Source organism: Mustela putorius, unplaced genomic scaffold (genome assembly GCF_011764305.1).
Source record: "Mustela putorius furo isolate JIRA1106 unplaced genomic scaffold, ASM1176430v1.1 tig00003846_pilon_pilon_pilon, whole genome shotgun sequence".
NCBI lineage: Eukaryota > Metazoa > Chordata > Mammalia > Carnivora > Mustelidae > Mustela > Mustela putorius.
In genome coordinates, this window is record NW_025421999.1 from 13,824,782 (window position 1) to 13,843,382 (window position 18,601).

Here is an 18,601-nt window from a genome sequence, read left to right on the forward strand (position 1 = left end):
CATGTTTTTATAGCTGCCAAGTGTTCTTTTTAGGTGATGGCAACATTTATAGATGAATGAAAAATAAAGATTTTCTTACCTCTTATCATACAAAAAAGAAAGCAAAGGTTCAGAGCTGTATTGACTCAATACAGGTGACAAAGTTAGTAAGTAGCTAATTAGTAAGTAGCTAAGACTCTGCCTTACCATATCATCTACCTGATTCTTTATGCCTTCCATTACTTTCTCTTCCATCATTATTTCCTGGAGCCAATCCACATCTCTTTGGGACCTTTCAAAGGGCTGAGCAAGCCACATGTATCTTCTTGTTTCAAAGCTCCAACCTCCTGTTGGATCTTACCCAAAGATCAATTTCCCTTTCTGAGACAACATTTGGCTCTTGTTGAAATCATTTTCAGAGCATAGCTAAATGCAATTCTGAATCTCAGTGAGAATCTGACCCAATTTATCAACTCCCATTATATAAGGGGTTTCTTATCTCCACAGCCTCCAGAGGAATGGCCCACTATAATTTAGTAATTTACACATTTAGTAATCATAACAAAATGATAGCTTTAATCAAAAACAAAAGAAACATATTTCCCCTGAAAAGGGAGAAGAACTATGGAACAGTTTTCAAGATGGAGGAAGCACATCTGAGTTGGCTCTTAATAGTTTTATTTTGTAGATTAAAATAAAAAGAAAATTTTTAAGTGTTCAGAGAAATAAATAAATAAATAAATTTCCTCATAAATAAGGAAACACTGAGAAGAGAAAAGAAAAGAAAAAAAAGAGGAAGTTAAAGCAAGCTTCATCTCCTTCATTGATTGGAAGGCTACTTCATTCACGGTGTGATATTGATTATTCTACTCTTTCTCCTCTAGTTCCAAAAGAAACTCCAATTCCAAAAGGAATCTCTATTCTCCTCACTTTCAAAAGTAGTTCTCAGCAGCAATAGGGCACATTTTTTTCAACCTTCAGTTATGGTCCCATCTATCCATCCCTTGCCACCACAATCCCAAATCTTATCTGAAAATCTGTTAATCCAAATACTCTTGTATGCACAGCACTGTTCTTGGCACCACTGGCATCTCCAAAGAGGTCTTTCGGATTTCTGTGCAGTTAACATCTAGTAGAGGAAGCCCTGGGCAAGGAATAATACAGTGATAGATAGAGGACAATATATGCAACATATTATTAAATCTTAGATGGTTTGGTATAGCTTAGGATATCAGGAGACATTTGCCTGAATAGAACAATTTAAAAGGTCTTACAAAGAAGTACTGTATTTATTGTAATCTTGAAAGGTGTCATTGGATATGTAAAGACCACCGAGGATGAGGGGGACAATGACTTAAAACTTAAATTAATGGAAGTCTGGCATGCTCTGGGGTAGTTGGTAAAGAAGCAAGAAGAGTAATTAAATATATTTATTCATGATGTGAAATTTTTCTAAGTTATAAATTACAGGCATTATAGTTATATATTTCACATATTTTTAATCTCAGATGCAGGGTGTTGAGTTAGTAATACTTACCAGTGTACAGCACATATATCAACTACCTACACAAAGTTATCTTTCTTCCCCCATTTTATTACTTAAACTTTTCATCCACCATTTTAACTCTATACCAACCTCTTACTATAAGAACCATGATACTGCATTTAAGTTCAAAGCTCATAGGTATCTTTGGGTATATGTGGTTCCTTGAAACATATGTTGTACTATTTTATATGTGCATCTGTTCTTAATTTATATATATGACATTATACTGTAGCCTTCATTAAATTTGTAATTTTTAAATAAATATTCATTTAGAGGTTCACCCAGGCTCCTGTATATAACACTAGTTTATTGCTTCTGTGTGCTGAATTACTGTATTTATACACCACATTTTATTTACCCTTTTCTGTAGTGATGGGCACCCTGATGCCTCTACAATGAACATCTTTGTGCCTGTCCCCTTATGAACCTGGGCTCAAGTTTCTCTGGGATGTGTTCCTGGAATGGATTATTGGATCATATTCATTTCTAGTAAGTATGCCCAGATTGTTCTCTGCAATGGTTGTACTAGTATATACTGCCATCACAATGTGAAAGAGCATTCATCTTCCCATAATTCATTAATAGCTGACCTACTCCTAATTTTTGCCAATCTGTTGAAAACCAAGACTTTGGCATCTCTTTATATACCTGCTAATTCAGATTTTATTTTCAATGAATTTCCTGTTTTTATCTATGTTTTATATTGGGGTTCTTATTTATTCTTATGGATTTGTAAACTCCTTGTATATTTTAGATGTTAACTGCTTACTATTTTGATTAATTTAATAATATTTTTTCAGTTTATGAAATATTTGATAACTTTGTCTATGACATCTTTCATTTAACAGAAATTTTTAACTTTAATTCTGCCAAGTGCATCAATATATTTTTCTTATGAACTGTTAATCTGAGTTTTTATTAGGGTTCTCTTCACCTCTACATAATAAGAGTATTTGCTTATGCATTTTTCTATTAGTATAACCAAATATAATCCTAAGAAAACAAAGACAATTTAGATACAGACTAGGAAGGACAGTAAAAACATTTTTTTTTCTAGTGTCCTGTATGTTATGGGGTAGCTCTAAAAATTCAAATTAGAACCAATGCCTAGAACTGTTTTGACACATTGTGAACTTCAACTTTTTACCTATTGTCGCCAGAAGAGCCAAGTGTTTTTAGGTGCTCTTTTTCCCACCTAGAGAAGGAGAAACAGAAAAAAAAGAGAAAAAAAAAATAATGAGTTCTTTCGCCCTGGCCTTATGAATCATAGCAGTTTCCAGGGGCTCTTTAAAAAGTTTTCTTAAAAATGCTCTAATGTATTATAAATAAATGTTATGTAATGTCAATGATGATGTTAAGATATTTATACTAAGCACAAAAAGGACAAGTCTCCCAGTATAAATCACCTAAGTGAACATCTTGGTACTTCTTTATGATTTTAAAAGCCTTATGGGTCTGTTACTTAAAGCAATTATTAGATACTATACTTTCTCCAGCTTCCTTTTAATGGAAACAGCTGTATGAGAATTCACCCTATGAATATATGCAATTACTAATATAATTGATTACTTGGTTTTAAGAACAAACGGGTAAAAGGGAAAAACTAAAGCTTTAATTTTCATTGTGGCTATGCATATTATTAAAGTTTTCTGCCATAAACTATTTCAAATGTCTACATTTGCAAACCTATCTTTCCAGAAAAATTGCTTCTTTATAGTTTTACATAGAAAGTACACTATTCTATTCACTTCTTACTTAGAACATACTTCTTATTTAGAATAAATTTACTATATTGTCTATCTAATTCTGTAGTATGAATCCAACAATTGTTTGCTTACTGTTTCTAAGTAACATAGCATTGCTTAAGCCTTATGTACACTTGTGTCTCTTAGCAGCTAACAGATAATCAAGAAAACAGAAATAAAAATTTCCTCTGGCTCTGTTTTCAAAACAAAATAAAGTTTGTATTTTCATAAGAAAGAGAAATTCCAGATAATAAAATAATAGTATTCATAGGAACTTAATTTATATATAATTGAAAGAAGGACCAGTTTTCAAAACTGTAAAAGATGACAGTGAATGTCAGTCTTTTTCTTTTCTTTCTTTTCTTTTTTTTTCAAGAATTTGGAGAGCTCTTAACATCTTTGCAGTGCCTCTGTTATTATGAACATCAGTGTCCTTTTGTAGCAGAGGTTGTTTTTGCCAGTTTCAAATCCCCTTTACTGGAAGGTGTATCCAGCCCAGCTGTTGAGAATGCTAGCTGATAACGCAAAGCTAGCTACTTCCTTCTCTAAAGAATTGCCTTCCTTATGAAGAGTACTGCCGTACCTAAGAGATTATGGCCTTCATCATCAGAAGGGCATCTTACAGCCAAAGACAGACTCTTGGGTACAACAAGCTAGCCTCTGATTCAAGGTGAGCTGAAGCCAGTCTTCATATAAGACCACATCCTTGCTTATTTATCCTCTTACTGCCCTAACCTGTTTCTCTCACTCAAGAGGAGTCATCTCTAACAAATCACTTATGCAAGAATCCCCTTCTCAGTCCCTGCTTCTGGGGAACCTAACCTAAGATCCCTTTATAAGTATAAGTAGTGCCAGTTTAATGACCTAGTGTTATTACTAAAAATTATTCCATCCCATGCCCAGCTGTACTTGAATTGATAATAACTATATGGGATATTAACTATTCAGTGCTTTTGATAATCTACATTTTCATAGGGCATTGTTGTTTTTCAGAAGCTTAGTGTAATACTTCAGTCATTAGTATTCAATAAATATTTTCTAAATGACTGAATAGGATATGAGTGAATGGTGTGGTTTTCAAAATAGTTCTTTTGAGTAGGCAGAGAGGTTTTATTTAATATATAATGGTTAGGGTTAATATGTTACTATGCATACCATTTTCCATATAGTCTTATGTTGTCCTCATAACCTATCCATGAGGTAAATGTTATTCTTACCATTTCAATGTTGAAGATATAGAGATTCCATAATACTAAGTGACTTTTTCAAAGTTACAGTGAATAGGTACTGGGTTGGGATATGTAAATAGATTATCTGACTTGAGATCCATATACCATAGCACAACTGCTTTTTCTTAAGAAGAATAGTTAGCCTGTTGAGTATGACAAGGGAAGGCATTGGGTTTCTACTCTCTCAAGTTTTAGATCAGGAAAGAGAGGACTGATAAACTGTCCATGAATGAAATAAAAGAAAATTATGTGAATTACTCTTTGTTTCTATTAAGGACAGAATCTATTGTATTGGTTAGTTTTATATGTCAACTAGGCTTGGCCACAGTTTCTGGATAATTGGTCAGAAATTATTCTGGATGTTTCCGTGAAGGTGTTTTCTGGATGAAATTAACATATAAATTGGTCATCTTTAAATAAGGCAGATTGTCTTCCATATTGTGGGTGAGCCTCATCCAGTCAGTTGAACAAAGACTGTCTTTCCCTGAGCAGGAAGGAATTCTGCCTTTGGACTCAAACTGTAACTCTACCCTGGATTTCCAACCTTATGGCATAGCCCTGCAGATTTTGAACTTGAAAGGTTCCACAATCATGTGAGCCAGTTGTTTGAAATAATTCTCTCTCCATATATATGTGTATACACACTCCATATAGACATGTTTTATGCATATATGTGCATATGTACATCAATATATATGTGTACACATGTGTGCATATATGTGTTCATGCATACATCCTATCGGTTCTGTTTCTCTGGAGAACCCTGATTAATAATCCATGCTTACCCACATAGGTGGGTAACCAACACCTAAAAAACAACAAAGTAAAGCCAAGAATATTCTCTGGAAGAATTCATAATCTTTATATAACCTTTGCCATATTCAAATATTCCACTGGCTGCTTCTAGTTGTTAGAGGTCTTCTTTGTTCCCATCCTCTTTTTAAAGAGAGACATACTTCATCTCTTAGTGTATCAGTTTGGCCACTGTAGAAGAGGCAGACCATGGCCCAATATAAAAAAATAAATTTTTAACAATCTTAACAATCTCCTCTCACTACAACTTTATTTTAGAAAGACTCAGAAAAATTTATTAAAAGACTTCTAACATGAATGGTTGGTTAGCTAAACCAAGGAGTAGAACTGAGGTCTTCTGTCTTCTAGCCCTTTGCCCTCCAGGCTATAATTTTATGTCTCACATACATAAAATTTTACATAGTTCAGTTTTAGACATTAAATGAATAAAAGCCCATGACCTCAAGGAATTTAGAATGTAGTTAATAGAGCAAGAGCATGTGGAGAATATAATAACACATAGCAAATTAATAGCATATTGGATATAATTAATGACCAAATGAATAGAAATATATAGAAAACTTGTACTAAATATTCAAAGTAGAGAGATTATCTGGGACTGAGTTTCCAGGAAAGGACTGATGAAGAAGACTGAGCATAGAGAGTGGAAGCTCTACAGATGTTTACAATCTAGGTGAGTTGATAGATATTTAAAAAATGCTATGAATACATATTCACATACCCCAATGCATACACTGCTAGAATGAAATGTTTCAGTCAAAAGAGGCAGAGTAATTATAGGGGAAAATGTCCATGTGGTTTGGAATTGGAAAAGTTTCTTGTAAGAAATACATTTTGTATTCATTCTTGGAAGATGTGGCATTTTGGGTAGCGAGTCGATCACAGGATAAACTACGGGAAAAGACAAGAGTGATAATGTCATTAGATAACTATGTACTGAGTACTTACTATATGTGGGAAATGTAAATTAGGCCCAGATTATAGAGATCATGAGTGTGAGGCTTTCAAACTAAAATTTATTTCATAAACAGTGAAAGATCTTCAGCTTTGATGATTTTTATACAGAGTAAAATATTTTTTTTAAAGTGTAATTTGAGATTAATATGTCTGGTAGAGACAGTGAATAGGATAATCTCTTGGAAGAACCTGGAAACTACCCAAACCTAAAAGGATGATTTTCTGGCCTATTGAGGTAACCAAGTTGGTAGATTCAGGAGTATAGTTTATAATATTTAATAGTACTCATCTCCAGGGTACAAGTATACATATCTTCTCTTGCTAATTATACTAACCACCAAAGGGTGCCTTTTAAGTAAATCACCCACAAAAAAATAGTAGCAAAATGTGAAAAAAAAATGCTATTTTTTTTATTATTGGTTGGGCTAATAGCCAATAGTTCCATTGTTAGAACTACAATAAAGCTTAGTTGAACTATATAACATAAGTTATACTAATCAGCTTGGGCTGCCATAACAAAATACTATAGATTGGGCTTAAAGGACAGAATCTTATTTTCTTACAATTCTGGAGGCTGAAGTCTAAGATCAGTGTGCTAGCATGGTTGGGTTCTGGTAAAGCTGTCTTCGTGGCCTAAAAAGAATAAATTTATTGCTGTGTTCTTCCACTGGTAGAAAGCAAAAGACCAGGGCACCTGGGTGGCTCAGATGGTTAAGTGTCTGCCTTCAGCTCAGGTCATGATCCTATAGTCCTGAAATCTAGCCCTGCATGGAGTTCCCTGCTCAGTGAGAAGCCTACTTCTTCCTCTTCCTTTGCTATTCCCTCCAACCTTGTGCTCTCTGGCTCTCTATCTCTCTGTCAAATAAATAACAAAAATCTTAAAAAGAAAGAGAGAGAGAGAGAAAGATCTCTCTCTCTCTCTCTTCCTTTTATAAGGTCACCAATCTATTGAAGTAGGACTCCCACCCTTATAACTTCATTTAACCTTTACTACCTTCTAAACATACAGTCACATTGGGGGTTAGGGCTTCAACATATGAATTTTAGAAGAATAGAATTCAGTCCATGCGGCATTCATTTAAACACAGTATAGGAAAATTAAAAAGTGATATACAGTGTGTATAGCAGTGTAATTTAGTGACTTACTGTGAAATGTTCTGTGCACACATACACACCCAAAAAGAGTTTGTGTGTGCAGAAGTTGATATAATGAGGCAGAGTGTGTCTTTCTTTAATATTAGTGTGGAAATCAAAAAGGATACAATAAATATTTCAAAGAGAATTCACAGGCCTTGTGGATGGGTCAGGTGCATTTTTTTCATGTCATCTGCATGCAGTTATCTACTTCCAGGAATATTAAAACAACTTCTAATAACATCATTAAAATATAATCTTACCCTTAAAAATCATGGACATCAAAATAAAATTATAATAAAAACTAGTTTTAACTTATTACATATAATACATGTTCATTAGGTATTTTTTGAATAATAATTTGTATGTCAGTTTTACCCAAACTAGATAAAATGACTATTATAATTGAGAATTAACCATAACTCGATGCCATTTTGGCAATTAAGTTTACCCAAATTAAAAATAAACAAACTGAGTCACAGGATCTTTTTTATCGGATATTAGTAAGTGATTCCTCAGAAATTACTTCTCCTGAAACTGAATTGTAAAAGCAATTTATGGTGAGACCTCAAATTGAAGGCAAATTAGAAAATTAAGGTGATTAGTCTGGGTGATTGGAAGAATGGAAATGCTAATGGAAGAAATAGGAAATTGACAAAGAAGTTCATTTGAAACAAAAATATGCATTTGATAATTTATAATAATAGGAAACTTCAAGATAAAATATAATGCTAAGTATTGTATCTTCAATAATGCATAAGATATATTTTGTCAAAGAAAGACTTAGATTTGTGATTGTTTTTAGAAATTGTTAAAGTTCTTGCATTTTTTACAGATATTTCTGTAGCAAGATATAAAGAACTAAAATTTGGGGGGGGGTTACTAACAAGTCAAATCATTTGTATATGGGAAATTACAGAATAAAGATAATGAGTTAACTATCACAAGTTCAGGAGGTAAATTTAATCATCTCCAATATAAGATTCAACGTTGAATGAACCAACATACATTTCCAAACCAAATGAAGTTCCCTATAACAAACTATCATTGCCTCAAAGTTAAAAGTGAAAATTCTTAAAACTATAAATAATAGTATTTTCACTGTTTTATTAAAGCACTTTGACTCTCTTAGCAAATAGATAAAAATTAAGTGGTAAATAATGGTAAATTTTAAAAAACAACTATGGAAAAAAAGATACAGAATAAGATAGATATAACATAAATTTTTTTGGTTTGGAATTATAAATAACCATAAACTTTTCTTTATCTATCTAGCAATTATAATGACTCTTTTTTTCAAAAACAAATATGGCAATTGTCTTTCATTCTTTCAAGATTTGTCATTAAATTCCTAACTGAAGCTTCTAGATTCTAGCTTCAGATATATTTTCACAACCAAAGTTGAAATAATTAATATAGGGTTTATGCTTTCTACTTCCACATAGTAAAAAAAAAAAAAATAAACATGACTGGGTCTTTATTGAGGTATGTGTTATGTAAATATGAAGTCTAACAATTTGAGGTTTCAAATACTTTTTTTTTTACTATTTCTATTTACTGAGATTTCCTAGTAGTAGCAGTTTAGCCAAGAAATTTAAAGTAAATTTATTTTGAAATTAAAAATGTGGTTTTCATTATATATCCTTTACAAATAGACCTTAGAAATGCAAAAATGGAAAAGAATATTCTATGTTGGAATTTTTGGGGTTTTACCAAGTGAAGTGTCTTTATAACAAACACTTTATAGTTCTTCCGTAGAGACAACAATGGAGAGAAATTACAAAATTACTTTTTGTGCTCCCAACTGATGAGCACCTTGCTCAATAATTGAAATTTAAATTCAATTTTTAAAAAAATTTTAAAGTCTGGCTAAAAATTTCAGCAGCATTACAGTGTTAGCACAACTCCAGAACAGAATTGACCTATTTGAGGTCAGTTTGTCCTTTGGAAGTTTATTTAAATTGAACTTTTTTCCCGAAGAATTTTGCCAATTTATAGATTTTATATTCTGTTGGTCGTATCTGATTCTAAGGACATAGTTTTACTGAATTATCAACTTTATCCCTGCTGCTTGGTCCTCATTCCCCACAATCCATGATAATTCCAATGTGGAAGTCAGACACAATTCTTTTTTATTCCCTCAATCCCATTCCCATAAACATCTACATGTATAGTAGATTTGTGAAAACTTAGTATTAAGAACAATACATTGAAAATACAGGTTTGAGTATGATACTTAGAAGCTATAATATTAAAGATATTACAAAGATATAGTTAAACTCTTTTATATAAGCTTCTCCAGTTTATACGTAACACAGCTATTAAATTTTGGTTCTAAATACCAATTTTTAACAAAATTACTACACAGGTGAACTTACTACTAGGTGAAATAAAACAGATAACTGAGCCACATCATGAATTAATAGCACTTTTTATATCATTAGAAATTTCCTAAAATGGAAAGTTAAATCACTTCTTCAAATTTTGAAAATGAGGTAAAGAACTTATCAAGCTCAACACTCAAAAAAACTAATGATCTAATCAAGTAATGGGCAGAAGACATGAACAGACATTTCTCAAAAAAAGACATACAGATGGCCAACAGCATAAAAATGCTCAACATCACTCAGCATCAGAGAAATACAAATCAAAACCACAATGAGATACCACTTCACACCAGTCAGAATGGCTAAAATTAACAAGTTAGGAAATGACAGATGTTGGTGCAGATGCAGAGAAAGGGGAACCCTCTCACACTGTTGGTGAGAAGGCAAGCAGATACAGCCACTCTGGAAACAGTATGGAGGTTCCTTAAAAAGTTGAAAATAGAGCTACCCTCTGACCCAGCAATCGCACTACTAGAGATTTACCCCAAAGATACAAATGTAGTGATCCAAAGGGGCACCTGAACCCTAGCATTTATAGCAGCCATGTCCACAATAGCCAAACTATGGAAAGAGCCCAGATGTCTATCAACAGGTGAATGCATAAAGAAGATGTGGTGCGTATATATATATATATATATGATGAAATATTACTCAGCCATCAAAAAAATGGCACCTTGCCATTTGCAACAACCTGGATGGAACTAGATGGTATTATGCTAAACAAGATAAGTCAATCAGAGAAAGAAAATTATCATATGATTTCTCTCATTTATGGAATTAGGAAACAAAACAGAAGATCATAGGTAAAGGGAGGGAAAAATTAAAATAAAAAAGATGAAATCAGAGAGAAATCAGACAAATGATAAATGACTCTTAATCAAAGGAAACAAACTGAGGGTTGCTGGAGGGGATGGGGGTGATGAGGTAACTGGGTGATGGACATTAAGGTGGGCACATGATGTAATGAGCACTAGGTGTTATATAAGACTGATTAATTACTGAACTATACATCTGAAACTAATACACTATATGTTAAATAATTGAATTTAAATTTCAATTTTTAAAAAAAATTTAAAAAAATTTTAAGATTGAAAATAAGATATCTTTTTATTATTTTATATGTATTTCCAGATAGAACTTTCAAAATATCCAAATGATTTTTTCATATATTTTCATATCTCAGTTCAATGTTTCACTCTTAAACAGCGTACCTTCTATCTAGAACATTTATCCTTACTTTTAGTAATATGGGCTATAAAATTGAGTAAAATGTAATATTGTGTTTTCCAAGTAAAAAGGTGAACATGAGGAAGACAGACTAATATGTTAAAGTTTAATATATTTTGTGAATGCTAGGACTCTAAAAATCTATAAATTGATAGAATTAGATTGAATGCGTTTTGAAAATGAAAGAATTTAGAAAAACTTAAAATAAGGTTAAGTCAGAAAATGTTTCATGCTATTTTCTCCAGGGAAAGAAATGTTGAATTCACTTTTTTCCTCTTCCACAAGTTATTTTTGCCATTTCTTAATCCCTCAATTCCCTTTGCCATTTCTCAATTTCTCAAGGCAGAAATTCTATTTGGCTGCTTGTCCAACAGCAGCTTCCAATGTAATTTTGTATTGATGTTAAGAAACATTGTTACCTCAGAAGGTAACAGAGTCAGTGACCTTTTTTGCATAATATTTTCTGGCTGGCTGTGTTTTTCTACAGAGGTACTTGATGGATTATAAATTCATTTTGTTCAGTCAATTATAGGGATTGATTTAACAAAAATAGTGAAAAACAACAAAATAGTGACAGAAATCTCAAATTTCAAAAACTCAATCTTACTTCAAAAAGTACACATATTTCTAATAACATAATAATGTAGTCACAACTAATTCTAGTTTTTTTTGGTCATAAAATAAAATGAGGACAAGTTCATAGAGCTGGGTGGTAGAAAGATGATTGTGTAGGAAAAAGAAATAGAGCAGAATAGTGATTAGACCTTTGGTCTCTAGAGTGGGAGTTGGCAAACTACAGTACATGGGTCAGTTGCCTGATTTTATAAATAAAGTTTTATTGGAATATGGCCATCCACATTTATTTACAAATAGCCTTTTTTCCCACTATAATGGCAGAAATGAGTATTTATAAGAAACTGCATGGCCTGCAAAACCTAAAATATTTGCTATCTAGCCCTTTAAGGAAAAGTTTGTCAATCCACCCCTGCATAAAAATCCTGGATTTGTAGCCTTCCTTTCCCTGAAAAATGGATTGAGCTTCTCTGAGTCACTCATTCCACACTTATGAGATGTGGATAACAGTAGCTAATTTACAAGGTTACTATGAAGATTAAATGTGGAAGTTCAGGTGAAACACTTAGTACATAGTATGATGTTAACAAATATTAGCTGGAATTATGCATGTGTTAGGCCATGTTTTGTTCTGTATTGTCTCACAAATCTATTTACAGATACTGTAATTATTAGTCAACATAATTCATAATCTTTACTAATGTTATAATGGATAAACTGGTTAGCCTAAATAAATTTTTGAAACACCAAATATATGCCATATTTATTCATAAAATTTAATGTGTAATACATAATTATGCTTCTTAATACAAGTAGTTTTATTCTAACTTAAAATATTGTGAAGCACCTCCAGGACTGGTTAAGGACTTTGTCCCCTGTCTCTCCCACCTAATGCAACTAGAATCCTTGTACAGAGGTATAGAGCAGCTATCTGAAGACTCTGAAAAATATATGGTAGCAGTGAGACTGGAGAAGAAAGGCAGTACTCGGAGTATGTACAATTTGTCAGTGAGTTTCCTGTTATTGTTTTTAACCTCAGAGCCCAAACTGAAAGGCAGTCCAAATCTCAGAATTGTGCACCAGCATGAACAAACAAACAAAAAAAGAGCTTCAATAGAAGTGCAATCTGTCTGGTTTGAGTGAGAAGGGGCGTATCCATGGAATAGAGAGATAAGGGGAATCCACTGGATGCTTTCTCTTCTGGCCCTGCCATCAGGCAAACTCCAGTCTTAAAACTACAGTCTCATGGTAGCAGGGCAGTTGCAGAGGCCCAAAAAACCCTAAATCTCCTAAAGAGGTCAATCCTTGTCTCTGACTAGAGGAATTATGGTTGAAGACTGTGGATTGCTTTTGTTTTTTCTCTCTATCCTCTTGCCACTGGCCTTGGAGTTCAGCTCAAGTCACAGGGTGAATGTGGTAGAGTAGGGAGACTGAAGCCAAGATTACTCAACACTAAAAGAAAAGAAAAGAAAAGAAAAGAAACAAAAAGAAAAAAACAAGGAAATTTCAAGAATCTTCAAGGGAATAGTCTAACAGATCAACTCTGAGATAACCTAGATGTTGAAGATCATCAAAGACTTTAAAACAACTACTATGACTATGCTCTAAGCAATAAGGAAAATTTCTATTGAATAGAAACATGGAAAGTCTCAGTAGAGATAGATAATCTGTACAAAAATATCAACTATGTATTTTAGAAGGGAAAGAAATAAATCACAATCAAACTGCTGAAAATCAAGCAAAGAAAGAATATTTAAAAGCAGCCAGAGAAAAATATGAACTACTACAGGGAAATCATGATTTGAATAGCTGGATTTTTTTCTTTCAAAACCACAGGAGGTCATAAAGCAGTAGAAAAACAATTTTAAAATGCTGCAAGAAATGACATAGGGTGGTTTGAAATTCTCTAGGATCTTCTTGGATATCATCTGAAACTTGGATATCATCTGAAACCTCCAAGAGTAGAGGGCAGGGAGAGACTATAGAAAGAGGCAGGCCACTCCAGGTTGGTAGGTGGCAGTTTTGATAAGCAAAGAAACCTTATATATAAGGCTTGTCTTCGGTGATAGCAAGGTAAGTAGATCCCCATACCTGTCCACCAAATCTTAAACATTTATGAAGAGGCCTTAACTAGGTTCAGTCACATGTGCTGTGTAGGTGTTCTCAACACCACATCACTATCTCAAAGCTATATCCTTGGAACAGCCTCTGAGAGCAAGAAAGGCAAGTGGAATCTGCATTCCAAGGACAGGGAGTAGGAGTGAAGAGCCTCCAAGTGCCCTTGTCCAGCTTACAGGTCAATTGGTGGTCGCATCTTTTCAGTGACATTCCTCAACAAACAGTCAACCTAAAATTCCATATCAGTGAAAATACTCTTCTTCAGGAGCAAAAGAAAAATTAAAACATTCATATGTGAGCAAAAACTAGAAGAATCTGTTGTCAACAGACCTGCTCTAAAAGAAATGATAAAAGAAGTTTTTCAGGTGGAAGGAAAAGATATTAGAAGGAAAGTTGGAAGCTCAGAATTGCAGGAAAAGCAACAGATATGATAAATCTCTGGTAAATATAATAATAGAGCAGTTTTTTCTTTTAATGTCGTTAAAATATGTATGATGATTAAGAACAAAAAATTATGACAGGGTTTCCAGTGTTCATAGGTGAAATAATACAACAATCACAATATTTGGGGGGAGTTAAGGGATCTGTATAGTGAGAAGATTTCTACATTCCGCTTAAAAGTGCTAAAATATTAATTTTAATTATAATGTGAAAAGCAAGTATTTACATTATTATCCATAGAATGACTACTAAAGTAGCTCTACAAATATAGTCAAACCCCAAAATAAATTAAAATGGATTACTAAAAAATACTCAAATAATCCAAAAAAAAAAAAAAACCACCAGGAAATGGAAAATAGAATAACTTAACAAAGAACAGAGGAGAGAAGCATAAATAAAACAATAGACATAAATCCAAACATATCATAATTACATTAAATGCAAGTGGTTTCAATATACCACTTATGAGAGTAACTTAGAATCAACAAAAAAGAGAACCAACTATATGCTGCTTATAAGAAATCTGCTTTAAATATGATTGGTGGTTTAAAAATTAAAAATTGAGAAAAGATAACCATACAAACATTAATCACAAAAAAGCCTGACTGTTGTTAACAACAGGCAGAGAATACTTTGCAACAAGAAAAATTAGAAGGATTTGAGTGACATTATATAATTATTGGAAGGGTTAGTGCAACCAAGGGGATATAACGTTTAGATTGTATAACTAATGAGGGAGTTTCAAAATGCACAAAGCAAATGCTCTTAGAACTAAAGAAACGCTGGAGATTCCAAGTCTTCTGTTAGTTAATAGGAAAAGTAGACAAAACAGTAATCAAAAATGTTTAAAAAACAGAACAGTCATTGAATTCATTGACATTTGTAGACACTCCACTCAACAAGAGTGGAAATACAAATTCTTCCAAAGGCAGTTGGAGCATTTACCGAGATAAAGGATAACATTAAGAGTTTGGAAGAATTGTAATCACCAAAGTATATCTTTGATCATAGTGAGATTAAAGTAGAAATCAATGAACATGATACATGGAAAATCTCCCTGTAGTTAGAAATTAAACAATACATTTCCAAATAGCTCACAGGGCAAATGCAAATAAAACAACAAGATACCACTGTACAATATTATACATTTTTTGGAATGGCTAAAATAAAAACAAATAGACAATTCTAAGGACTAGCATGGATATAAAGCAACTTGAAATCTCATATTTTGTTGATGTGAATGCAAAAGGCTACAGCCACTCTGAAAAACAGTTTGACAGTCTCTTATAATGTTAAATACAGATTTAACCACTTGACCTAGTCACTCCTAAGTATTTATCCTAGATAAATATGGATAAATACTTATGTTATGTTCACACAAACCCTGTACACAAGTTTTGTAGTTTTATTCATAATTACCAGAACTGGAAACAACTCATAAGTCCTTCAACAGCTTAATAGATAAAGTTAATGGCCTGTCCATGCAATGGAATACTACTTAGGAATATAAAAGAGCAATGATTGATACACTCAACAATATAAGTGAATCTCAAATGCGTTATACTGAGTGAAAGAAACCAGTCTCAAAATATTATATTCTATATTATTTCATGTATTTGACATAGAAAAGTCAAGTTTACAGGGACAGAAAATGGATTAGTGGTTGGTAGGGAGTAAGGATAGAAGAGGGAGAATGTATGACTAAAAATGGATGGCACAAGGGAGTATTTTATGGTGATAGAAATACAGAATATTCTGTATCCTGATTGTTACGGTGGTTACATGAGTCTGTACATCTGTTGAAACCTGAAAAACTATACCAAACAAACAGTTTGCATTTAAGTTTTTAAAAATTGTTACAGTAAAGCAAAATGACAGTTTGGGATTTATTTACTTCTTTAATTAAAATAGAAATAACTAGGGGCTCTTGGGTGGCTCAGTGGGCTAAAGCCTCTGCCTTCGGCTCAGGTCATGATCTCAGGGTCCTGGGATCGAGCCCCGCATCCGGCTCTCTGCTCAGCAGGGAGCCTGCTTCCTCCGCTCTCTCTGCCTGCCTCTCTGCCTACTTGTGATCTCTGTCTGTCAAATAAATGAATAAAATCTTTTTTAAAAAAATAGAAATAACTAGGCAGCAGGCAGAAATTAGGTCAAAGATGAACTTATTGTTTATTCAAACAGATTAACACAACTAGTTGTTTGGCCATGGCAACATATTGGAACAAAGAATGCATTTTTTTAAATGGTTGTAATGAATCCAAAGATGAAAAATGAACATGAATACCTTCCTGATAAAATTTTTCTCTTTCATGGTTCTATTTGGGATCTCTTGATATGTATGCTATTCATCTAATACAGATGTTATTTTATAATAATTTTAGTACAAATCTGTTTATAAATGTGAGGTTCCTTTCACAGTAGTTTAGATTTTACTTTTTAAAAATGTATTCAAGGAAGTTTGACATTAGTTTCTTAATCTTTTTGAATTCCTATACTTTTGTCCCAGTTCTTTCACTAACTAGCCATGCAGTCCTTGAGCAAATCAATGAACATCTCCACCTTCAGTTTCTTCTTTCATTCCACAAGTACTTTATACTAACTGTAGGACACATTTCATCTGAAAACATCAACATTTCGTGATTCTTTTAGTATTGTCTAGCCGTTTATGGAAGGAATGGCTCTGGGTTGGCCTGCTTCACCAAAAATATCTTGTTAAAAGCTTATCTTTGCATTGCTTGAGCCATAGCTACATTAGACAATATAAAGCCGACCTTAAGTATTATTAGTAATACCTTGACTTAGTCAAATTGTTAAGGGTAGGGCAAATTATCTATTTAAAAAAGACTTTTGATTAAATGCTAAGTCTCTAGACAAGGACAGATTTTTTTTAGAATCATGATCCTATTGCCTATCACCAGTGACTTTTGACAACTTTTACAAACTCCATTAAAGGTAATAGTAGCTCCTCAAAAGGTTTTGTAAAGACTAAGTCAAATAATACATGAACATACCTAAGAGAATATCTGTCATATCAGAATTTACTACTACTAGACTCATGTAGGGATGCCTGGGTGGCTCAGTTGGTTAAGTGTCTACCTTTGGCTCTGGTTGTGATCTCAGGGTCCTGGGATCAAGTCTCTGCATTGGTCTCCTTGCTCAGCAGGGAACCTGCTTCTCCCTTTGCCTGCTACTCCCCTTGCTTGTGTACACTGTCTCTCTCTCTCTCTTATGGATAAATAAAACCTTAAAAAAAAAAAGATTCATGTAAACTCCAATTTCTATTTTTTCCCTTGAAATTGAGTATTTTTTTCTTGAAATTAAATAGAATGAAAACTCAGAACAGTACTCTGAATTTTCACTACTCAAGAGTGGAAAGCACAACATCAAAGACTCATCAGGAAACACATGTACAACTGCCTCTACATTTGTAGGAGGAGGAGGCCAAGAGGAATGTGTCTGTCGGAAATCTAGAACAGTGAGAAAACCAGGTGAACAAATCAGTCCCTTAAATAGGAAACTACTCACTTATTCTTTGGCACCAACAGTGAACATAACAATAAAAATCCAGGAGTACTTTGGAAAACTCAACTGTCACTAATATTTCAATTAGAACATCTCTATCCAATTGCAAAATTTTGCATTGCTCAGAACACACATTTCTTGCATAAATCTTTCAGTTTCCTAGCTATAATTATTTATGTATTCTTTCTTAATAACTGTGATGGTTTAAAAAGAGTTTCCTCTTTCCTAGAGCTGCTGTAAAAAATTCCCACAAACTGGGTGGCTTGAAACAACAGAAATTTTATTTTCTTCCCCACCTCCCTTTATCTTCCCTTCCCTTCCACTCCCATAAATACACTAGCTCATTCTTATCTTTAAGTGTATTATATTTTATTTCAATCCTTCATTAAATCCAGCATAGTGCCAGGCCCTAAGCACAAATTTATAATCACTACAGTTCTATTTTATAGTTCCAGAAAATTTTGTTGAATTGAATTAAACATCTAAATCCTTGAAATGGGATATTTTGAGGAACCTGTGAGGGAGAATTTGGAAGCTAAGAGAGGAGGGAATGGTATATAACAATAATTAATCTGTCCAAGGGACAATGTTAGGAGTTCTATGAAGATGAGGCATTCTGTCCATCTTAATCATCAAGATGTAGAGCTTCCCATATAATAATAATTCTATATTTATTGAGCAGGAGCTTTGTGCCAGACATGCTGCTTAATATATTATATATAGCATCTCAGCTAATCCACTGAGCAGTCCCATGAGATAGGAACTATTAATTTTCCCAACTGCAGCTTAGAGAGGTTAACTAGTTCACACTATTAGCAAATGACAGAACCTGATTTTATTGATTTCAAGGCTCAGTAGTTTGACTCCAGCAGTGTTTTTTGACTTGCTTATTTATAGTAGCCTGCTTCCTGGCCCAAAGGCTGAGAGAATTGA

At 33.3% G+C, this 18,601-nt stretch overlaps 1 long non-coding RNA gene across 1 annotated transcript in view; it reads left to right on the forward strand.

Annotated features, from left to right (window-relative positions):
- Positions 1–18,601, forward strand: part of LOC106006804 — a 106,867-nt gene that overhangs the window by 2,633 nt on the left and 85,633 nt on the right. Inside the window, exon 2 of the long non-coding RNA XR_001181074.2 lies at positions 1,896–2,014. This is a non-coding gene — a long non-coding RNA (uncharacterized LOC106006804). The remainder of the gene's footprint in view (positions 1–1,895; positions 2,015–18,601) is intronic.